This window comes from Schistocerca piceifrons, chromosome 10 (genome assembly GCF_021461385.2).
Source record: "Schistocerca piceifrons isolate TAMUIC-IGC-003096 chromosome 10, iqSchPice1.1, whole genome shotgun sequence".
In the NCBI taxonomy this organism is placed as follows: Eukaryota; Metazoa; Arthropoda; class Insecta; order Orthoptera; family Acrididae; genus Schistocerca; species Schistocerca piceifrons.
In genome coordinates, this window is record NC_060147.1 from 13,070,694 (window position 1) to 13,096,412 (window position 25,719).

General features: G+C 42.9%; 1 protein-coding gene and 1 non-coding gene across 2 annotated transcripts in view; one reads left to right on the forward strand and one right to left on the reverse strand.

Moving 5' to 3' along the window:
* Window positions 1-25,719, reverse strand: part of LOC124718852 (molybdenum cofactor sulfurase 3) — a 162,483-nt gene that overhangs the window by 131,530 nt on the left and 5,234 nt on the right. The gene's annotated exons all lie outside the window — the stretch shown is intronic.
* Trnas-aga lies at window positions 23,373-23,447 on the forward strand. The gene has a single exon. It is a non-coding gene; the product is annotated as a tRNA-Ser (tRNA).

A 25,719-nucleotide genomic window follows, 5' to 3' on the forward strand; every position in this document is an offset into this window, starting at 1 on the left:
ACTCACAATGGAGATTTATTAGATATGTGTTAATTGCAACTAGAACAATTTAGTGCCTAGTAATGTATTTATCAGTTTTAAATGATGAGAAAAAGAATCACTCTTTCAGTAAATAATGAAATACTGTGTTTACTGCTTGTTTTCATGTACAACTGGGGGTATGTGCACCCCAGTTTATATTGTATACCTCTGATTTACTTCACCTAATGAAAGTATTACAGACTGGTTTCACTCAGAAGAATAAGTGGATAAGACAGTCAGTTAAACCACTAAGCAGTGCTTTCAATTGAATGACCGAATGAATGCAAGCTTCAATAGACAGAAAAAACTAAAGTGTTTTCACTTGAAAAGAAAAGAATAAATGACTTAGTCAGTAGCACGCAAAATGCCACTGGGTAGTGTTGACTGTTTTCATTTGGTTGCCCCCCGAGACTGGTTTCACATGAAAAAAATGAATGAATAAAAATCCCACTGATATCTAAAACTACAATCCACTCAGTCTAAGGCCACAAGTGAGCCATCAGGACCATCCGACTGCCGTGTCATCCTCAGAGGAGGATGCGGATAGGAGGGCGTGTGGTCAGCACACCGCTCTCCCGGTCATTATGACAGTATTCTTGACCGAAGCCGCTACTATTCGGTTGAATAGCTCCTCAATTGGCATCGCGAGGCTGAGTGCACCCCAAAAATGGCAACGGTGCACGGCGGCCTGGATGGTCACCCATCCAGGTGCTGACCATGCCCGACAGCGCTTAACTTCGGTGATCTCACAGGAACCGGTGCATCCACTGCAGCAAGGCCATTGCCTTAAACTACAACCCACTTATTCAATTGTTTTCAATTTGGCCATTCTCATCACTTGGATGGGTAGAGCAGGAGTGGCAGGAGTCGGGAAGAATGTTTGAAGGTGGGTGGCTAGCAGCTCACAGGGAGGCAACCAGTGTGCTGGCTGGGAATGTGGGAGGGGTGGAAGGTGCAGAGGCTAACCGTGTGATGCACAGGTGTCACTGCAAGTGGGGAGCAGAATGTGATAGTGACACGGGGATGTGAAATGAAATGGGGCCTTTAAACAGACTGCATAGGAAGTTGAAGATTTCGCTATGGTCTTCCCAGACAGGTACTAGCCCAAAAACTAGTCTGCAAACAGGTTTTCTGTGCCGTATTCTTGTACACACCCTAAATCCTCCCACCACCACCAAGAATCAAGCTACAAAGGAGCACCACCTCATCACTCAATATTGCCATTGACTGGAAGAACTGAACTATATTCTTTATCACGGCTCTGATTATTTATCATCATGCCCTGAAATGAGGGACATCCTACCCAAGGTCCTTCCCACACCTCGTAAAGTGCAAGACTTGCCCAATCCACCCACCCAGCAGATCCTATTCCAGTCTTGTTACAGGCTTACCCTATCCCATCAGAAGCCAGACCACCTGTGAAAGCAGCCACGTCATGTACCAACTCTGCTGCAAACACTGCACAGGTTTTTATGTCAGCATGGGAACCAATTGACTGTGCATCAGTATGAATGGCCTCTGCCAAACTATGACCAAGAACAAAGTTGAACATCCTGTGTCACAACACGGAGCTTGCATAACATGCTCGGTTTCAACGGTTGATCCACAACCCACGCTATATGCTTCCTTCCCTCCACCAGCGTTCCTGAATTATGCTGATGGGAGTTATCCTTGCAGCACATCCTTCACTCCTGTATCCATCCTGGCCTCAATCTCTGGTAACCCACTACCCCTACACCATCCACTGAACAGTTTCCCCTTCATCCGTCTGCTTTTGATGTCCAGCTTGCTCTGTCCATCAGTGGTTATTTTGCTGCTTAGGTAGCAGAATTTCTTAACTTCATCTACTTTGTGACCATCAATTCCGCTGTTAAGTTTCTTGCTGTTCACATTTCTGCTACTTCTCATTACTTTTGTCTTTCTTGAATTTACTCTCAATTCATATTCTGTACTCATTAGACTGTCCATTCCATTCCATTCAGCAGATCACGTAATTCTTCTTCACTTCCACTCAGGATAGCAAGCTCATCAGTGAATTGTTTCACTGATACCCTTTCACCCTGAATTTTAATTCCACTCCTGAATCTTTCTTTTATTTCCATCATTGCTTCTTCGATGTACAGATTGAACTGTAGGGGCGAAAGACTACATCCCTGTCTTTTTAATCTGAGCACTTCGTTCTTGGTTGTCCACTCTTGTTATTCCCGCTTGGTTCTTGTACATATTGTGTATTACCCGACCCTCCCTATAGCTTACCTCTATTTTTATCAGAATTTTGAACATCTTGCACCATTTTACAGTGTCCAATGCTTTTCCTAGGTCGACAAATTCTGTGAATGTTTCTTGATTTTTCTTTAGTCTTGCTTCCATTGTCAGCCTTAATGTCAGAATTGCCTCTCTGGTGCCTTTACCTTTCCTAAATCCAAACTGATTGTCATCTAACATATCCTCAGTTTTCTTTTCCATTCTTATGATATTATTCTTATCAGGAACTTGGATGCATGAGCTGTTAAGTTGATTGTGCAATAATTCTCGCACTTTTCATCTCTTGCAGTCTTCAGAACTGTGCGGATGATATTTTTCCAGAAGTCTGGCCATATATTGCCAGCCTCATACATTCTACAACCAACGTGAATAGTCATTTTGTTGCCGCTTCCCCTAATGATTTTAGGAATTCTGATGGAATATTATCGATACCTTCTGCCTTATTTGATCCTAAGTCCTCCAAAGCTCTCTTAAATTTTGATTCTAATACTGGATCCCCTATCTCTTCTAAATCAGCTCTTGTTTGTTCTTCTGTCACATCAGACAAATCTTCCCCTTTCAATGTACACTTTCCACCTCCCTGCTCTATCCTGCATTTAAAAATGGAATTCCAGTTGCACTATTAATGTTAGCTCCCTTGCTTTTCATTTCACCTATGGTTGTTTTGACTTTCCTATATGCTGAGTCAGTTCTTCTGACTATCATTTCTTTTTTGATTTCTTCACATTGTTTATGCAACCATTTTGTTTTAGCTTCCCTGCACCTCCTACTTAATTCATTCCTCAGTGACGTATTTCTGTATTCCTGAATTTCCCTGAACATTTTTGTACTTCCCTCTTTCATCGATCAGCTGAAGTATTTCTTCTGTTACCCATGGTTTCGTTACAGTTACCTTCCTTGTACCTATGTTTTTCTTTCCAGCTTCTGTGATTGCCCATTTTAGAAATGTCCACTCTTCTTTAACTGTACTGGCTACTGGACTATTCTTTATTGCTGTATCTACAGCCTTGGAGAACTTCCAGCACATCTCATCATTCCTTAGTACTTCTGTGCCCCACTTCTTTGCATACCGATTCTTTGTATTGATTCTTCCTGACTAATCTCTTCGTCACTAGCGCATTGTGAAGCGAGTCTATATCTGCTCCTGGGTACGCCTTACAATCTAGAATCTGATTTCGGAATCTCTGTCTGACCATGATGTAATCCAACTGAAATCTTCTCATATCATCCGGCCTTTTCTAAGTATACCTCCTCCTCCTCTTGTGATTCTTGAACAGAGTATTTTCTATTACTAGCTGAAATTTATTACAGAACTCAATTAGTCTTTCTCCTCTCTCATTCCTTGCCCCATGCCCATGTTCTCCTGTAACCTTTTCTTCTATTCTTCCCGTCTACTGCATTCCAGCCCCCCGTGACTATTACATTTTCATCTCCCTTTATGTACTGTATTATCCTTCCAATGTCATCATATACTTTATCCATCTCCTAATCTTCATCTTGCGACATCAGCATATATACCTGAACTATCATTGTCAGTGTAGGTTTGCTATCCACTGATAAGAATAACCATATCACTGAACTGTTTACAGTAAGACACACTCTGCCTTACCTTCCTATTCATAATGAATCCTACTTCTGTTATACCATTTTCTGCTGCTGTTGATATTACCCTATACTCATCTGACCAGAAATCCTTGCCTTCTTTCCATTTCACTTCACTGACCCGCTACTACACTCCTGGAAATGGAAAAAAGAACACATTGACACCGGTGTGTCAGACCCACCATACTTGCTCCGGACACTGCGAGAGGGCTGTACAAGCAATGATCACACGCACGGCACAGCGGACACACCAGGAACCACGGTGTTGGCCGTCGAATGGCGCTAGCTGCGCAGCATTTGTGCACCGCCGCCGTCAGTGTCAGCCAGTTTGCCGTGGCATACGGAGCTCCATCGCAGTCTTTAACACTGGTAGCATGCCGCGACAGCGTGGACGTGAACCGTATGTGCAGTTGACGGACTTTGAGCGAGGGCGTATAGTGGGCATGCGGGAGGCCGGGTGGACGTACCGCCGAATTGCTCAACACGTGGGGCGTGAGGTCTCCACGGTACATCGATGTTGTCGCCAGTGGTCGGCGGAAGGTGCACGTGCCTGTCGACCTGGGACCGGACCGCAGCGACGCACGGATGCACGCCAAGACCGTAGGATCCTACGCAGTGCCGTAGGGGACCGCACCGCCACTTCCCAGCAAATTAGGGACACTGTTGCTCCTGGGGTATCGGCGAGGACCATTCGCAACCGTCTCCATGAAGCTGGGCTACGGTCCCGCACACCGTTAGGCCGTCTTCCGCTCACGCCCCAACATCGTGCAGCCCGCCTCCAGTGGTGTCGCGACAGGCGTGAATGGAGGGACGAATGGAGACGTGTCGTCTTCAGCGATGAGAGTCGCTTCTGCCTTGGTGCCAATGATGGTCATATGCGTGTTTGGCGCCGTGCAGGTGAGCGCCACAATCAGGACTGCATACGACCGAGGCACACAGGGCCAACACCCGGCATCATGGTGTGGGGAGCGATCTCCTACACTGGCCGTACACCACTGGTGATCGTCGAGGGGACACTGAATAGTGCACGGTACATCCAAACCGTCATCGAACCCATCGTTCTACCATTCCTAGACCGGCAAGGGAACTTGCTGTTCCAACAGGACAATGCACGTCCGCATGTATCCCGTGCCACCCAACGTGCTCTAGAAGGTGTAAGTCAACTACCCTGGCCAGCAAGATCTCCGGATCTGTCCCCCATTGAGCATGTTTGGGACTGGATGAAGCGTCGTCTCACGCGGTCTGCACGTCCAGCACGAACGCTGGTCCAACTGAGGCGCCAGGTGGAAATGGCATGGCAAGCCGTTCCACAGGACTACATCCAGCATCTCTACGATCGTCTCCATGGGAGAATAGCAGCCTGCATTGCTGCGAAAGGTGGATATGCACTGTACTAGTGCCGACATTGTGCATGCTCTGTTGCCTGTGTCTATGTGCCTGTGGTTCTGTCAGTGTGATCATGTGATGTATCTGACCCCAGGAATGTGTCAATAAAGTTTCCCCTACCTGGGACAATGAATTCACGGTGTTCTTATTTCAATTTCCAGGAGTGTATATCTAGATTGAGCATTTGCATTTCCCTTTTCACACTTTTAGCTTCCCTACCACATTCAAGCTTCTGACATTCCATGCCCCAACTCATAGAACATCATCATTTTGTTGATTATCCAATCTTTTCTCGTGGTCACCTCCTGCTTGGTAGCCCCTCCCAGAGATCCGAATGTGGGCTATTCTGGAATCTTTTGCCAATGGAGAGATCATCGTGACACTTTTTCAATTACAGGCCAAACGTCCTGTGGATATACGTTGTGTGTCTTTAATGCAGTAGTTTCCATTGCCTTCGGTGTCCTCATGCCATTGATCATTGCTGATTGTTCTGCCCTTAGGGGCAGTTTCCCACCCCAAGGGCAAAAGAGGGATCACATGCCTGTGGAAGAGCCAGGTGCAAGAACTGCCCAATCCACTAACCCAGCACTCCCTACTCCAGTCCTATCACGGGATTACCCTATCCCACCACAGGCAGGGCTACCTGTGAAAGCAGACTTCTCATAAACCAACTCTGAAGCAATCACCGCACAGCTTTTTATGTCAGCATGACAGCCAACCAGCTGTCCGCCAGGATTAAAAGGCACCACCAAACTTTTGCCACGAACACAGTTGACCAACCGGTGGCACAACCTGCAGCTGAGCATAACATGCTCTACTTCAATGGCTGCTTCAGAAGTGGGACCATCTGGGGCTTCCCTCCACCACCAGCTTATCTGACCCATGCTGATGGGAGTTGTTCTTGTAACACACCTTTGCTCCCATATCCTCCTGGCCTCACTCTCCAGTGACACACTGGCACAACAGTTTCTCCTTTCTCTATCCTATTATCCCTTCTCGACTCATGTTTCCACATCACCAGCATCGTGCAGTGTCCCCAATGGGTCCAATATCGGGGTATCACGTGGGTAGCCCTTGCATCTGCCACCCCTCCCTCCCTCATTCCTAGCCAGCAAACCGTCTCCTCTATGTGAGCTGCTTGCCACCCGCCCCCAACTGCTCTTCCTGCCTCTCGCCGCTCTCTCCTCCTACCTACGCCACGCAACACGACTCGCACACCACCCTAGCCCATTTGCTGCACTGCAAGCCTGGAATTGTGCATGCAGCTGACACTATGTAGGAGCACAGAGGTAGGTAGGTAGGTACGTACGTACGTATGTTTGTGTGTGTGTACACGTGCATGTGCATGCGTGCAGCACTGTCACAGCATTCGTGTGTGGTCTGGCATTGACATTCTGAAGCAGAGGGTGCTCCACTTGTGGATGAAATCTTTGAATTCGTGCTTTCAGTTTACTGAGTCTCTCACAGTATCTTGCTGAGTTTATGGCAGTGCCTGTAGGCATGAATTCTAAATGCACCACACAAAACCCAGAACTCTGAGAACATGACTTTGCCTGCTCATGGCATGGTCTTGAACTTTTTTGGCATCAGTGATCCTTTGTGGCAGCCTCCAGTGACACACACTTGTTTTTGTTGCCAAAATGGTGAACCTAGCTTCCATCACCTGTCTCAGAGTTGTTAAGGAACTCACACTCTCACAACTAAAATGCAAATCAAATGCATATTTTCTGCAATTAAAAACTTGATTACAGCAAATTGTTTCTCACACGCCGACATAGTTACATTACACATCACCATGTTACACACTACAGTTTGGAGCCATCTAGTAGCAGAGGGTTGCAAATTGTGTCAGTGAAGTGCGAAAGTCAATCAAGTAATATGCATGACATGTAATACGTCAACCAAAATCGAGAAAAGTATAAAAATTCAGGACATTACTTTTCAAGACACCCTCGTAGCTTTTGGTTACTGTTTCCATTTTCATACATCCCATCAAACGCCGTGGTACCCATCCACAAAGTTACATGGTAATCACAGATTCTATTACATGAAAGAATTGAGCATTAGTCGAATTTATAAATCAGTCTTAATTTCGCAGATGCTCTGCATGAAGGCTAAAATGTGCAAAACAGAGTTTGGTCTTTCACAGTACAACCATAACTGCTCTGTTACGGACTGGAGTTTCCTCTCCTCCTACCTTCAATCTCATGAAAATGATAGAGAGAGAGAGAGAGAGAGAGAGAGAGAGAGAGAGGGGGGGGGGGGGAGGGGGTAGTCGTTAAGTTTACACCAGCACTGATAGTAATATCATCATTAGAGGCAAAGCATTTCTTTAGTTGGAGGAAAACAGTAATCGAAGGAAATAACGAAAAACTGAAATAAGACTGACTGGATGAAAAGTAAAGACCAACTCTTGCTAAATGAGAGTAAAATGACTTCAGCACTTCATGTAGTTAGTCTGAGAGAGATTTGTGGATCGACATCACATTCTACCTTTCTATGCCTTTCTGTGCATAGAGTACTCTTACTCAATTAAGAGCCGCCTAACTCTACATTTCTATTCTGCAACTCCTTGTATGTCTGTAATGGAGCAAACAAAGAGTACGATACAAATTTTGCCCCTCTTATTAAATTTACACATAATAAATGGGAATAATGATTATTTGTACAGCTCCAATTAAACTTTAATTTTCCTGATTTTACCATAACAGTCAGCATGTGAGATGTTTGTTAGCGAATACAGTATGTTTTACGACTCACTTTAGAAACTGAGTTCTTGGAACTTTAGAAAAAGAGTATCTGCCCTTCTTAGAGCTTAAAACACTACTGTTAGTAGAGTGAGAGTATTGTGCTGACCAAAAGCCTCACAATGTATCTCAAACCTCTTCTCTAACTTTTCTTATCTCTTTCTACAATGCTACTTCACAATAGTACAATCAATACCCAAGAATTAGTCAAATTAGGGTTTGGTAAATGACATCTTCCCTCTTTGACTTCAATTACTTTCAATTTTGCACTTTCCTGGTGTACAGATTGTTCCATAAAATTTTGGGCAAACCGCCAGATGTCTGCAACTTGTTGGCACAATATTTCGGCAGAGTGTCTTCTGACCACCTTTAGGTGAATACTGACAGGAAAGGCACAGCTCACATATTTAAGACCCCACCGGCACGTGAGGTGTGTGCGCTGCGTCCCATACCCTCCATATTGAAAGCTGGCTTCATCAATATCAGATAGATTGTCTTTGATTGGCAAACAATGCCAGCTACACAGAGCACTAAGTTTCTTTTCTACGGTGGGATTCCATGCAGACTTTAACTAGAAACCACCATCTTGATTAATAAGGGACTCAGACAGTCATATTTCCACTGATTCATTGATGATGAGGCTCCAAAAGTTTGATGTATGGGCCACAATTTTTGCTTGTTTGTATTTCATCAAATGAACAGTGCAAATACAATGTTCACCAATAGTGGACTTTTTGGCTTGGAGGAGGTGAGTATGCCGCTGACGTTCTACAGTGTGTTCCTGCACTGGGTGTGCGTTTGTCCTATCTAAGATTTGCCACATTCCCACAGAATTCTATAAAAACCCGCCTTGCACAACCCTAAGCTGTCTTTAATAGATTCCAGTAGTGCTGAAATTTAGTTGGAGGATGACAAACTGCTTTAACTTTATGTCTTCTTAATATTCTGCCTATTTTGGCTGAAATATTTCCAATATGTGGTAAAGAAGCAGTCATTTTGAAGGCCTCATCCTCTTGTTTGTCTTGTTGTTTGTACATCCGTAGCACTATGTACTTGCTGGGAAAAAAAACCATTGTTCTGGAACACAGTTTGCAGGTGCTCCTGTTCTGTTTGCAGATCATCGGCATCTGAGCTGGTATGAGCTCGGTGGATTAAGGTCTTCAGGATGCCCATTGTTTGTGCTGGATGTGGCAACTATTAGCTTGCTCTTCCATTGTGCCAAGACATCTAAAAACTGCGAGCAACAATCTTTCTTGATCTCCATAGTAAATTTTGTGTTTACGTGTACAGAGTTCAAATGTTATAGAAACTCTTGGAGACTGTCCAAACCATGAGGCCAGACTATAAAAGTGTCATCATCGTACCGCCAAAATACTGTTGGTTTTAAAATAGTTGAAGCGAGACCTCGCTCCTCAAAATCTTTCATAAAAAAATTGGCCACTAGGGGAGACAAAGGGCTACCCATGGTGACACCATCACATTGTCCAAAAAGTTAGGTGTCAGATAAAAAGTATGTCGAGGAGACAGCGTGCTCGAGCTAAGCTGTAACGTCAGCCCCAAATATTTTGCCAATGAGATGTTTGAGACCACCAGACACACATTTGTGAAAAAGCAAAATGACACAGAAACTGATCAACAAGTCACTGCTTTCCAGCTTAAGTGACTGAAGTCTGCTATTAAGATCACTAGAATTTCTTATAAGATGTGGACCCCTATCTACAATGCATTTCATTAAAGACACCAAATAGGATGTAAAGGCCCACCATTTTTGTGGGCCTTGTGCAGTCCATCAGTCTAGGTGGAACTGAATTATTTGGTCTGAGTTGCTTCATGACCTCCATTGGTATAGAACTGTTACATAGAAGTTCAGCTGTTTTTTGCATCACTCAATTGGTAGTATCCTTATTGATCAATAAAACATTGATCTTATTGATATAGCCTTCCCATGGCATGAGAATAGTAACATTACCTTCATCCAATTTGGAAACTACCATATCCACATCTGCTCGTAAGTTACAGAGGGCTGCTCTTTCCATAGGCGAGATGTTACTCTTTGGTGGTGCGGTTCTTGTCAACACACAGCAAGGCTCTCAATGAATTTCCTCTGCTGCGTCTGCTGGTAGACAGTGGACAGCTTCTTCGACGGAACTGTGAGAGTACACTAGCTGCGGTGAAAGAGGTGTAGGGACAAAATTAGTACCTCTTTCCAAAACATAGTCGTGTCATCTATAAATTTCCCCATGAAGTTGATAACGGATTGTCGAATAGGAACTTCCTGTGGCACCTGTGTCAAAAGAGTCAGTCTTTGCACTCTAAATCATTGTAGCCTTGTTGTGGATCCAGTTTGCTTTGGCCCATGAAACACCATCCATCTAGTCCAAAGAAAACGATGATACTCTTGCTCCCAATTCTAACTGAAAATAATCTTACAACACATACTCCAATTCACATCAACTAAAACGAATCCTTTCTCTCACCAGTGCCATTTTCGCCTTGTATTTGATGTTTTTTTCAGCAGTGGTATAATAAAATGCCAGTTTTGGCAAACTTTAGAATAATGCCCTTGCACTGCATTTTCGTAATACACTGCTGCAAATAACATCAAATGCAAGGCGAACATGGCACTGATGAGAGAAAGGATTTGTTTTAGTCAACATGAATTGGATTTTGTGTCCAAAGGTATATACATTATTTGCATTTAGAAATGGCAGCAAGACTCTTCTTGTTATCTTTGGACTGTGTGAATGGTGTGACATGGGCCAAAGCAAAATGTATCCATGACAAAGCTAAGACAAGGCAGGGTGCAAAGATTGACTCTTTCAACACAGGTGCAAGCAGGAAGTTCCTATTTGACAATCTGTTACGAACTTCACAGGGAAATCTACAGATGACGCAACTATGACTGTGTTGGTAAGAGGTCTTAATTTTGCTCCTACACCTGCTTCACTGCCGCTGATGGATTTTGACAGTTCCATCAAAGAAGTTGTGCACTGTGTGGCAGCTGATGCAGCAGAAGAAATTCATCGAGAGTCTTGCCTCGTGTTGATGAGAGCCGCACCCTCAAAGAATAATGTCATATAGTAAGCAACATTAGAGCAGCCGCCTACAATTTGGACAAATACTTGGTGTCTCTACTGAAACACATCACAGGCAAGTGTCCACATCATATAAGAAATTCTAGTGATTTTATCAGCTGACTTGAGTCACTTAAGCTCAAAACCAACAGCTTGTTGGTCAATTTCAATGTCGTTTTGCTGTTTACAAATGTGCCTCTGATGGACTCACTGCATCTCATCAGCAGTAGGTTTGGGGCTGACATTACAGCTTTGTTCAAGCACACTTTCTCCTCAACGTATTTTTATTTTACAACAAGTTTTTTTAACACTCTGACAGTGTTACCATGGGTAGCTGTTTGTCTCCCTTAGTGGCCACCTTTTTATGGAAAATTTTGAGGAGTTGGCACTCACCTCAGCTATTTTAAAATCAACAGTATTTTGGGGGTACATTGATGAAACTTTTACACACTACTGGCCATTAAAATTACTACACCACGAAGATGACGTACTACAGATGTCAAATTTAACCAACAGGAAGAAGATACTGTGATATGCAAATGATTAGCTTTTCAGAGCATTCACACAAGGTTGGCGCCGGTGGCCACACCTACAATGTGCTGACGTGAGGAAAGTTTCCAACCGATTTCTCATACACAAACAGCAGCAGACTGGAGTTGCCAGGTGAAACATTGTTGTGATGCCTCGTGTAAAGAGGAGAAATGAGTACCATCACATTTCCGACTTTGATAAAGGTCGGATTGTAGCCTATCGCATTTCGGCTTATCGTATCGCGACATTGCTGCTCGCGTTGGTCGAGATCCAATGACTGTTAGCAGAATATGGAATTGGTGGGTTCAGGAGGATCCCAATGGCCTCGTGTCACTAGCAGTCGAGATGACAGGCACCTTATCTGCATGGCTGTAACGGATCGTGCAGCCATGTCTCGATTCCTGAGTCAACAGATGGGGACGTTTGCAAGACAACAACCATCTGCACGAACAGTTCGACAACGTTTGCAGCAGCACGAACTATCAGCTCGGAGACCGTGGCTGTGGTTACCCTTGATGCTGCATCACAGACAGGAGCGCCTGTGATGGTGCACTCGACGACGAACTTGGGTGCACGAATGGCAAAACGTCATTTTTTCGGATGAATCCAGGTTCTGTTTACAGCATAATGATGGTCGCATCCATATTTGGCGACATCGCAGTGAACGCACACTGGAAGGGCATATTTGTCATCGCCATACTGGCGTAAACCCGGCGTGGTGGTATGGAGTGCCATTGGTTAGACGTCTCGGTCACCTCTTGTTCATACTGACGGCACTTTGAAAAGTGAACGTTACATTTCACATGTGTTACGACCCTTGGCTCTACCCTTCATTCGATGCCTGCAAAACCGTACATTTCAGCAGGATAATGCACGACCACATGTTGCAGGTCCTGTATGAACCTTTCTGGGTACAGTAAATGTTCGACTGCTGCCCTGGCCAGCACATTGTCCAGATCTCTCACCAACTGACAACGTCTGGTCAATGGTGGCCGAGCAACTGGCTCGTCACAATATCCCAGTCACTACTCTCGATGAACTGTGGTATCGTGTTGAAGCTGCATGGGCAGCTGTACCTGTACACGCCATCCAAGCTCTGTTTGACTCAATGCCCAGGTGTATCAAGGCCGTTATTGTGGCCAGAGGTGGTTGTTCTGGGTACTGATTTCTCAGAATCTATGCACCCAAATTGCGTGAAAATGTAATGACATGTCAGTTCTAGTATAATATATTTGTCCAATGAATACCCATTTATGATCTGCATTTCTTCTTGGTGTAGCAATTTTAATGGCCAGTAGTGTAGTTTGGCCTCACGGTTTGGACAGTTTCCGAGAGTTTCTACAACATATGAACTCTGTACACAAGAACATAAAATTTACTATGGTGATCAAGAAAGGTGGTTGCTTGCCATTTTTAGATGTCTCGGTGTGATGGAAGAGTGATGGCATACTTGGACACCTGGCATTTCAAAAGCTCACTGAAACAGCCAATATCTGCAAGCTACTAGTTGCCTCCTATCAGCACAAACGACGGACATTCTAAAGACCTTAATCCACCAAGCTCGTACCATCTCGAATGCCAGTAATCTGCAAACATAATTGGAGCACCTGCAAACTGTGTTCAGAAACACTGAATATTCATTCCAGCAAGTACAGAGAGCACTATAGACATACAAATGAGAAGCAAAACAAGAGGATGATACCTTTAAAACGACTGCTTATTTACACCACATTGGAAATATTTCAGCCAAAATAGGCAGAATGTTCAAGTCGACAAAGTTAAAGTAGTTTTTCATCCTCCTCCTAATATCTCGATGCTACTGCGATCTGTTACAGATAACAGAGTTGCGCAAGGCAGTTGTTCATCGAATTCTGTGCGAATGTGGCAAATCGTATACAGGACAAACAATGCGCACAGTGCAGGAACGCATCATAGATCATCAATGGCATACTCGCCTCCTCCGAGCCAATAAGTCTGCTACTGCCAAATATTTTATTTCCACTGGTCACGTGAAGAAATGTGACCAAAAGAAAATTGTGACCCATACATTAAACTTTTGGAGCTCCATCATCAATGAGTCAGTGAAAATACAACTGTCTGAGACCATTATTAGTCGAAATGGCAGATTTCAGTTAAATTCTACACGGAATCCCATCACAGAAAAATTTCGTGCTCAGTGTAGCTGGCACGGTTGCCATGCAAAGACAACCAATCTGATATTGATGACGCCAGCTTTCTCTACGGAGGGCATGCAATGCTGAGCATACACTAGCAGATGAATGGTGCATGTGCAATGCCAACTGGACACACCACATATGGGCTAGTGGGGTGTCAAATATGTGAGCACAGTGCCCTCCCTGCCAGTATTCAGAGTTCAGTGCCTTTTCTGTCTGTTTTCACCCGAAGATGGCCAGAAGACACTGTGCTGAAATATCGTGCCACCAAGTTTCAGGGCAGTTCGCCCAAAATTTTATGGAACTTATAGTTTTTGTAATAAACTTAGGCCTGGGAATTCTTTGCAGATTCATGGGGCAATTTTGTGTTAAAATACTGCAGATGGATTTATTTTATTCATTAATTCATCCAGGGATCATCTTAGAATGATACAGGATTTGTCATCATAATACAATGAAAATAAGCAGCTCAGAAAAGGACACAAAGAGTAAGTACAGTATAAGGACAGGACAGATTGCCTCAGAGAAGGAGCCATCACGGCATTTGCTTAAAATAATTTAGGAAAACCGCGAAACAGCTAAATCAGGTTGGCTGGACAGACAAAGTTCACTTCTCCCTAACATACGGTCAGTGTCTTAACTGCAGTGCCTCATTTATTTCATACCTATTGTACAGTGTTCCTTGATGTAAACACAGTTTTACTCTTCACTGAGCTGATGACACCAGAGCCAGAAACTTGCTGCTGCACCTCTCGCACTAACTCCAGTCCGTTTGGAAAACTGGTTCTTAAGACTAGATACAAGCTCCCAATTTTAGTAACTGATACCAAATTGAATGATGAAATGTTATTAATTCTTTTTGTCCACTGATGTGTTTAACAAGACATTTAGTCATGTTTTGAGCAAGCTGTCAATCTATGAGAATATGATTCTGCAAGACAATGAGTGATAACAGGCATACTGAGATTTACCCATATACCTTTTTCATTGCCTGTGGTGAAAAAATTGGAGATCTTAACATGTCGTATAGGATCACTAATGTAAGGCTTCCAGTGTAAGTCACTATCATTGAAGAATGTAAACTTCATTTTATTCGCAGATTTTTAGCTTTTACATTGCTGTTAACTGGGAAGTAAAATTTCATACAGTGCTGAATTTATTTTACTATGTTTCACTCTCTCCTAACGACAATCCATTTGCAGAGAAGTGTCATTTACAATTGTCTGTGTTAAGTTATTCCCACCAATTTGATTAAATGAGCGTTATCAGTGATATAGAATGGGAGTTTAGCTATGTCTAACAAAAAACTAGACGTGTACCCTGTGGTACAGCAAACCAGCAATGACATCTCTGCCCACAGAGTATGCCAATTCCTTATCCACACAAGATTTCTTGGCATAAGTTTCTGTATTCTGTAAGATAAATAAAAAAAATAATTAGCTGGTACATTGATTACCTTAGAGTCTTATTGCGAAAGATATGTACTATTTGAGTACACTTACACTATTGACAGTTATCACGACCTGTATCATTACCTCTCTAAACAATAGCATGAACAATGTGAACCATCAGTATATCCTTTGATATTTGATATATGTTACGCAGTGGCATCTCTGATGTCTTCTTTGTACGTTTCACTTGTACATGTAATTCAAGTGTTTTGTTCACAATATGTCATTTAGTTTAGCATAGTTTAGTTTAGATTTTGGTTGAGGCTTGGATCATATTGTTTACTGCACTTACATGGTAAAAGTGCACTTACGGTGTTGGTGTCTGACATGTAGCGTGACAATATTGGTAATAACTCGATGGGAACTGTATATAATGAATCACGAGTCGTTGCTTGGTAGCAAATGTGAATGCTTGCTCATCGTTTTCTATGCTTCATAAATAAAGTTAGCTGGTATTTTATAGTTTTAGGTTAGAATTTAAACACATTCTCAATTTCTGACAAAATCAAAAATAAGATACACAAGTAGGTTACTGCAATGACAAACATACACTGCCAAAAGTCATGGGGTACCTCCTAATATTGTGTCAGACCTCCGTTTGCTTGGCGTAGTGCAGCAACTCGACACGGCATGGACTCAACAAGTTGTTCAAAGTCCCCAGCAGATACACAGGGTGTAAATTTTAAGTTGACAAACCAGAATAACTCAAAAAATAAGATTCACACGAAAAAATGTGTAGAATCCAAAGTTGATTATTTTCGAGGGGGACATCTGCTGGTGCTAAAATTAGCCCGCCACCCCAGCCCCTGGGGGTGGGGCAGGAGGCAACTTTAAAATTTCAAATGGGAACCCCCATTTTTTATTGCAGAATCAGATTCTACATAAAAAACTACGTACATTTTGTCTTAAACATTTGTTTTGATTCTTGCTAGTTGGCGCAGTAATTCAAGAAAATCCATGTTCTCATTTTTGCGTGGAAAATGGTTATGGATAAATAAAAAATACTTATTTACTTCATAAATTTTGATTTGCTTAAACTAAATCTCTCCCTCTCTCCCCATAGGGTGGGGTTTGAGAGAGAGGAATTAAGAGTTTTACAAATGTTGATCCATTTGACCACTGTTGTTTGGGTCCTCTCTCTCTCAAACCCCACCATATGGGAAGAGAGGAAGAGTTTAGTTTTAGTGAATCAAACTTTATGAAGTAAATAAGTATTTTTTATTTATCCGTAACCATTTCCCACGCAAAAATGATAACATGGATTTTCTTGAATTACAGTGCCAACTACCAAGAACCAAAACAAATGTTTAAGACAAAATGTACGTAGTTTTTTATGTAGAACCTGATTCTGCAATAAAAAAATGGGGGTTCTCATCTGAAATTTTAAAGTTGCCTTCCACCCCACCCCCAGGGGATGGGGTGGCGGGCTAATTTTAGCACCAGCAGATGTCCCCCTCGAAAATAATCAACTTTGGATTCTACACATTTTTTGAGTTATTCTGGTTTGTCAAGTTAAAATTTACACCCTGTATTCATCCATGCTGGCTCTATAGCCATCCATAATTGCGAAAGCATTGTCATTGCAGGATTCTGTACACGAACTGATATCTCAATTACGCCCCACAATGTTCGACGGGATTCGTGAGGGGCGATCTGGATAGCCAAACCCTTTGCTCGAATTATCCGGGATGTTCTTCAAACCGATCGCAAACAATTGTGGCCCAGTGACGTGACATCATTGTTTGGGAACAGTGAAGTCCATGAATGCCTGCAAATCCTTTCCAAGTGCAGAACATAACAATTCCAGACAATTACCAGTTCAGCTGGACCAGTGGACCCAGCCCATTCCATGTAAACGCAGTCCACACCATTACAGTGCCGTAACAAGCTTGCACAGGTGCCTTGTTGACAACCTACGTCCCTGGCTTCAAGGGGTCTACACGTTAACCGTACCATCAGCTCTTACTGACTGAAATTAGGACTCATCTGACCAGGACACAGTTTCCAGTCATCTAGGGTCCAACATATTTGGTTACAAGCTCAGGAGAGGTGCTGCCATTAGAAAAGGCACTCACGTCGGTTGTCTCCCGCCATAGTCCATTAACACCAAATTTTACTGCACAGCTCTAACAGATGAGTTTGTTATATGTCACACTTTATTTATGTTGTTATTTCACACAGTGTTGCTTATCTGTTAGCACTGGCAACTCTGTGCATACGATACTGTCCTCGGTCATTAAGTAACAGCCATCGACCACTGAATTATCCGTGGTGAGAAGTAATGCCTGAAATTTGGTATTCTCTGCACACACTCGACACTGTGGATCTCGGAATACTGACTCCCTTAAAGGCTCCCAAAATGGAACGTCCCACGCATCTAACACAAAGTACCATCCCACGTTCAAAGTCTGTTAATTCCTGCCGTGTGGTCATAATCACATTGGAAACATTTTCACATGAATCATCTGAGTGCAAGTGACAGCTACGGAAATGAATTGCCTTTCATATCTTATGTACACAAGACTACCACCGTCTTATACATGCATATCACTACCCCCAACTTTTGTCACCTCAGGGTATACCTGGGGCTGCACTACACATTATCTCTTACAGCAATCGTATTTTCATGTTCACATTCATTGGCTTCACCAGCTCACAACCAAACTGTCTCATTCCAACTTAATCTAGTCCTCAGGCTACGATATAGCTCAGTCTGTCAGCACATCTAATTTTCTTTCAGCCACATTCATTGGCCCTCATCATATTGTTATATTTCAATCCAACCTATGCCTCAGACTTCGCTACAAGTCAGTCTCTCGGCACATCGAGTTTTTCTTCCGTTCGCTAAATAGTTACAAAAAAAAAAATCAGTAGCTGACCTTAAAATTCATCTGTAAAAATTGTTTTGGGACTCACCTTATCAAAAACAAGGGCTACAACCAGTGTCAACAGATTGCCAACATCAGTCTGCATTAGGAAGAGCTGCTAACATTGTAAATGAAATGTAGCCCACTTTTATACTTCTAGCGCAAATGGCACTCCACTGAAGGAGAGAACAGCTCGAATCGTGTAGTACACGTACGTAGGTCTAGTGGAGATGGTTGGTGTATTGAACATTGTGATTCAGCCATCCCATTTTGACCAGGAACATCAGCAATGGCATTAACCAAAACTTCCTCACTATTTGACTGTGGTCGATGAATAAAACTTTTTCCTGATGTTTCCTCTTCGACTGTGGGAAACATCTTCAGAGGTAAAATGGCAGTTTCCCATTTAACCTCTGGAGATGACTGACGTCACTTAAAACTTCTGAGCTATTAGGCTGTGGTTGATGTATAAAACTTTCTCCTAAAATTTCCTCTCCGACTGTGCGAGACATCTTCAGGGGTAAAGTAGCATTTTAACTCTGAAGATGAACGTTAGGAGACAGTTTTATACATCAAACACGGCCTAGTAGCCTGGAAGTTTTAAGTGATGTCAGTACCAGCCGTGAAAGTTTACACTGTATGATCAACAACAGCATTTTTTTTTTAATTTTTAACAGAGGCTGTGTCTACAACCTACTTTGCACTAACATTCACAAACAATATCTTCTGCAAAATACCTGGTAATTCATTAACAGAAAATGTCTCTCAAGCCAAACATCATTATCAGGGAAAGCTTCCAAATTTACATATTCACCACAAGAATTGGCCACAGTTGGCCATGTACTTCCACTAACTGTAGCATTAAATAGTTTTGCAAAACCAGATACAGAGGTTGCTTTGGACAATCATGCATTAGTTGTGAGCTGACAAAGCCAACAAATGTAGCATGAAATTTTTTTTTTGCATTGCACATTCCATAGTTACACCTGTGTTCCTAATTAAAATCCTGTATTTTCCAACTGTGAACCGATACTATATGACTTAATATGTTTGAAGGTGTCAATAACAAGAACATCCCACTGAAAACCCTCTACTCCCCTGGAAGGTTCCACAGGTCATTTCTTGAGACTTATCTCTGTCATGTTGATAGCATTATTGGTCTGTTGGCAGACAATTGCGTTGTTTACTAATCCCATCTAACCTCATTAACTCCATCTGAAAATAGATTTCATGGTGGCCATGCGAAAATTACGTGTCTGCAAAGAACAGGTTTTAAGCAATTTCTTGAAATATTACTACCACCATGCGTATTTTTGCTTTTGAGGAAGCCAATAACGCATTTTATTCAAACAATGGAAAATCCAGAATGGGATGTAATAATATTATGAGAAGGAAAGTACTCACCATATAGTGGAGATGCTGAATTGTAGATAGGTACAACAAAAAGACTGTTCCAAATGAAGCTTTCGGCCATTAAGGCCTTCATCAACAACACACACACACACACACACACACACACACACACAGTATCAGGTAACTGAAATGATTTTCTTTCAACTATTCATCACGTACTTATTTCATCATGGGGGGTTAAGCAGACATGGTGGATAACCTTTCTTTTGGTCTCTTAGTTTATTTAACACAACAGGTAGCTCACAAGTTTTTGTTTTTGATCATGTAACATTCTGGTACAGCAATACGAGATTACTTCAATAAATTTTTACAAAATGCACGCTGCATAACTCCTGAAAACTGAAAAAAAAAAAAAGGAAAAGGGGTTGCATCACAACAACAATCATCATCAGTGTACATCGGTACACACTTTATTTATCAGCTATCAGTTCTGCTATCCATTAGCTAAGTGAGTAAGTGTCGGACTATAAATACAGAGATTCATGGTTCAATCCCCAGTTGGTACTATAGGACTTTTTTTCTGTTTCTTATCACTTATTTCACCTTTGGCAATTATTCGTACGGGGTAATTCCTTATTAAATCAACACAATTTTGAACCTAACATTACTTTGACCTCTTAGTGTACCTACATAACAGTGAATCAAAATAACAAAAAAGTATTCATTTCATTACAAATTTATTAAGCATGGAATCATCAAATTTTTGTTAAAAATTGCTGCACCGTAAACTAGTAAACTGCCATTTTCTCTGGAACCAGATAGGATACAGACATGGAAAATGTGTCATTTTAAAGATATTTATATGGACTTTCATTCAGAATCAACACGATGGTGTTCAATTTTTTTAATTTTAAATAAATTTTGAATTTGAAATTTCCAAAAAAGCCATGTTCTTAGAATTTTGAGAAATCACAAAATTCCTTGCCCTCACAAAGTTTCATTTTGGGATCATCATGTGATACACTCATACAAGGAGTAAAGGTTAACATGCATAGGGAGAAGTAAGGAACAGCAGATCTAGCATTGCCACAAAATGTAGCCCATGGTTAACATGAATTTCATTGTATATTTTCTAGACAGTGCTTTTATTTATTTATTTGTTTGTTTAAATTCCAGGTGTTGAGGATTTAAGACAATAAGATAACAATATGAAGAAAAGTGACATGTGCAATTTTACATTGCTTGAATCCTTTGGGTACAGTGAATCACAGCTGCCAAACAAAAGAACTTTGAACTGTTTCACAATGAATGAGTGTACTTTTTCCTGAAATGCCAAAAATTGCAAAAATCTGTGACAGTTGTAGAAAAAAAAAAAAAAAAAAAGTAATTGGTACACTTCAGAAAGAACATACAGCTGCACCAGCTGAAATGCTTGGTGGCCACAATACAGTGTCAGACTCCAATCAAGAATGAACTTTTACTTGTCACACACCATTTTCTAATCCCTTCAAATGTTATAAGAATCTCATGTAAATAAGAAAAAGATAACAAACACACACACACACACACACACACACACACACACACACACACACACACACACATCTATGCCCCCACAGGGTGCCAGCTGACAGTGTCGATGGTCTTTCGTGGCAGGTGGGCTAGTTGAGGGAGGGTAGTGTCAGGTGGGGAAGGTGAAAGGAGAGGAAGGCGGGAAACAGGGAGAGGCCCTGGGAGTGGATGGCTAGTGGCTTGAAGAGAAGTGACTGGCTTGCCGGTTAAGAATACGGGAGGGAGGGGTGGCAGGCATATGGGTTAGTACCATTGTAGTGGCCAGTGGGAAACGGTACATGCTGAAAGCGATATGGGGACATGAACTGGGAGGGGATGACATGACGGCTGAAGGTGAAACTGTCGGGTGGAGGGTGCAGGGACAGTACGTTAACCGAAATTGAGGCCAGAATGATTACAGGAGAGAAGGAGTGTTGTAAACCTAACTCCCATCTGCATAGTTCAACAAAGCTGGTGGAGGAGGAAAGGATACAGATGGCTCAGGTTGTGAAGCAGCCATCGAAAAAGAGCATGTTGTGCTCAGCTACATGTTGGGTCACAGGATGTTCAACTTCGTTCTTGACAACAGTTTGGCAGTGGCCATTTGTCCTGATGGACAGCTGGTTGGTAATCATGCCAACTAAAAAGCTATTTAGTGTTTGCAACAGAGATAGTCTACGACATGGCTGCTTTCAGTATACTTCCACAGAACCTAACCACCTGTAGGCGATGTATCTGCAGTGGCAAAAACATCCTGCCCTGTATGCTAAAGGCCTCACAACGGCTTTCACAGGCAGGCAATTCCCCAACCTCCTCACCCCCCCCCCCCCCCCCCCCCCACACACACACACAAAAAAAAAAGACCTAGTTCACAAACAGATTTCCCATGCCATATCATCCCACACCCACAATATTCCGATCACCCAAGAATCAGCTAAAAGAGAGCACTCCCTCATCACTCAGTACCACTCTGGACTGCAACAACTGAACCATATCCTTCGCCTGGGCTTAGACTATCTCCCTTCCTGGCCCAAAATGAGGGACATCCTACCCAGGATCCTTCCCGCCACTCCTAGAGTGGTGGTGTGTCACCTACCCAACCTACACAACATCCTAGTCAATCCCTACGCCACTCCCTCTCCCAAACCACTTGCCACAGGGATTGTATCCCTGTGGCGAGCCCAAGATGGAAGACCTGTTCAATCCAACTACCGAGCACTTTCTATTCCAGTTCTGTCACATGCTTATCTTATCCTGTGAAAGTAGCCATTTCATATAACAATCCTGCTGCAATCATTGCACAGCTTTTTATGTTTGCATGACTACCAACCAGCTGTCCACCAGGATGAAGGCCACTGCCAAACTGATGTCAAGAAAAAAGTTGATCCCAGAGTGGCATGACATGCAGCTGAGCACAACATGCTTAGTTTCAATGGCTGCTTCACTACCCAAATAATCAGGGTCTACTCCTCCACCACCAACTTCTCTGAGCTACGCAGATGAGAGTTACCCTCACAACACATCCTCTGCTCCCGTGATCATCCTGGCCTCAATCAAGGTTAACCAACTGTTCTTGCACCCTCCACCTAACAGCTTCCCCCTCCTCCGTCCTGTCATCCCCTCCAAATTCACGACCCCACATTGTCTGCAGCATTTGCTGCTGCCACCAGCTTTTACAATCATGCCAGCCCATATACATGCTGCTTTCTCTCCCGCATTGCATTTGTGGCCAGCAAACCAGCCACCTCCATCTGAGCTGCTAGCCACCTCCATCTGAGCCGCTAGCCACCTCCTGCCTCCCTCCTCCCTCCACAAATCCTGCCCCCTCCTTGACAACCAGCCCATCTGCAACAAAAGAACACTGACACTGTCAGTCTCGCTGGGACCATGTAGTGGCGTAGGGGTGTGTGTGTGTGTGTGTGTGTGTGTGTGTGTGTGTGTGTGTGTGTGTGTGTGTGTGTGTCTGTCCATTGGGAGGAGGGAAGGAGATTCTACAAGTACTTTCCACAACATTTGTAGTACCTTAAAGACATTCTGCAGGATAAAGAGAAAAATAACTGACGAAAAGAAATATGTTTGTCAATACAGGGTCTTCCGGAAACGACAATGGCGTGTTTTAAACAATCTGAAGTCCCAGAATGAGATTCTCACTCTGCAGCAGAGTGTGCGCTGATATGAAACTTCCTGGCAGATTAAAACTGTGTGCCCGACCGAGACTCGAACTCCGGACCTTTGCCTTTCTTTCAGGAGTGCTAGTTCTGCTAGGTTCGCAGGAGAGCTTCTGTAAAGTTTGGAAGGTAGGAGACGAGGTACTGGCAGAGGTAAAGCTGTGAGTACCGGGCGTGAGTCATGCTTCGGTAGCTCAGTTGGTAGAGCACTTGCCCGAGAAAGGCAAAGGTCCCGAGTTCGAGTCTCGGTCGGGCACACAGTTTTAATCTGCCAGGAAGTTTCATATCAGCGCACACTCCGCTGCAGAGTGAAAATCTCATCCTGGAAACATCCCTCAGGCTGTGGCTAAGCCATGTCTCCGCAGTATCCTTTCTTTCAGGAGTGCTAGTTCTGCAAGGTTCGCAGGAGAGCTTCTGTAAAGTTTGGAAGGTAGGAGACGAGGTACTAGCAGAAGTAAAGCTGTGAGTACCAGGCGTGAGTCGTGCTTCGGTAGCTCAGCTGGTAGAGCACTTGCCCGCGAAAGGCAAAGGTCCCGAGTTCGAGTCTCGGTCGGGCACACAGTTTTAATCTGCCAGGAAGTTTCAATCTGAAGCCCAATTTCACAAATGCAAGCAGCAGAAAAAAGAAAACCATAATTTCAACACGCCTTCCAGAGCTGGAGTGTAACAAAGGTAATGCAGGAGTTCAATGCCGTGAACTACATGGTCCGACAAGCAAAATAGCTATTACAGAACAGAGGCATCTTGAAATGTCTGATAAAGAACCAGGGAAATTTCTGTCAGTAGAAACTGCTCACACCATTTGGTCATTTTATGAGGGTGATGATGTAAGAAGGGCAATGCTTAGAACAAAGGATCGTGTATCAATGAAGTACAGGAATGATCAGAAAATTAAGGTTTGAATGAGATGGGTTCTTTGTAATTTAAAGAAGGCACACACATTGATTAAAAGAAATTTTTCTAATATGCCTATTAGTTTTTTTCCAAATTTGCAGAACTGAGGCCCAAACACTGTATTCTAGCAGATTTTGGTGGCACACACATGGAGATTGTATGTGCTATTTGCCAATATTTCAAACGTATTATTGAAAATGCAAGGTTGAACTCTGTAATAAGTGAATAAATACAAACGTATTAAAACTGCCTTCCAAAGGTTCTTTGTAGTCCGCAATCACTGTTGTAATTCATGTCCTGGAAATTAGGGGGAAAAAAAATGTTCAAATGTGTGTGAAATCTTATGGGACTTAACTGCTAAGGTCATCAGACCCTAAGCTTACACACTACTTAACCTAAAATATCCTACGGACAAACACACACACACCCATGCCCGAAGCAGGACTCGAACCTCCCACAGGAGCAGCCGCACAGTCCATGACTGCAGCGCCGTAGACCGCTCGGCTAATCCCACGTGGCTGGAAATGAGGAAATTTGGATTTCTGTCTGTTGTTGTTGTGGTCTTCAGTCCTGAGACCGGTTTGATGCAGCTCTCCATGCTACTCTATCCTGTGCAAGCTTCTTCATCTTCCAGTACCTACTGCAGCCTACATCCTTCTGAATCTGCTTAGTGTATACATCTCTTGGTCTCCCTCTATGATTTTTACCCTCCACGCTGCCCTCCAATACTAAATTTGTGATCCCTTGATGCCTCAGAACATGTTCTATGAACCGAACCCTTCTTCTAGTCAAGTTGTGCCACAGACTCCTCTTCTCCCCAATTCTCTCCAATACTTCATCATTAGCTATGTGATCCACCCATCTAATCTTCAGCATTCTTCTGTAGCACCACATTTCGAAAGCTTCTATTCTCTTCTTGTCTAAAGTATTTATCGTCCACGTTTCACTTCCATACATGGCTACACTCCATACAAATACTTTCAGGAACGACTTCCTCACACTCAAATCAATACTCGATGTTAACAAATTCTCTTCTTCAGAAACGCTTTCCTTGCCATTGCCAGTCTACATTTTATATCCTCTCTACTTCGACCATCATCAGTTATCTTGCTCCTCAAATAGCAAAACAACTTTACTACATTAAGTGTCTCATTTCCTAATCTAATTCCCTCAGCATCACCCGACTTAATTCGACTACATTCCATTATCCTCGTTTAACTTTTGTTGATGTTCATCTTATACCCTCCTTTCAAGACACTGTCCATTCCATTCAACTGCTCTTCCAAGTCCGTTGCTGTCTCTGACAGACTTACAATGTCATCGGTGAACCTCAAAGTTTTTATTTCTTTTCCATGGATTTTAATACCTACTCCAAACTTTTCTTTTGTTTCCTATACTGCTTGCTCAATATACAGATTGAATAGCATCGGGGAGAGGCTACAACCTTGTCTCACTCCCTTCCCAACCACTGCTTCCCTTTCATGTCCCTCGACTCTTATAATTACCATCTGGTTTCTGTACAAATTGTAAATAGCCTTTCGCTCCCTGTATTTTACCCCTGCCACCTTCAGCATTTGAAAGAGAGTATTCCAGTCAACATTGTCAAAAGCTTTCTCTAAGTCTACAAATGCTAGA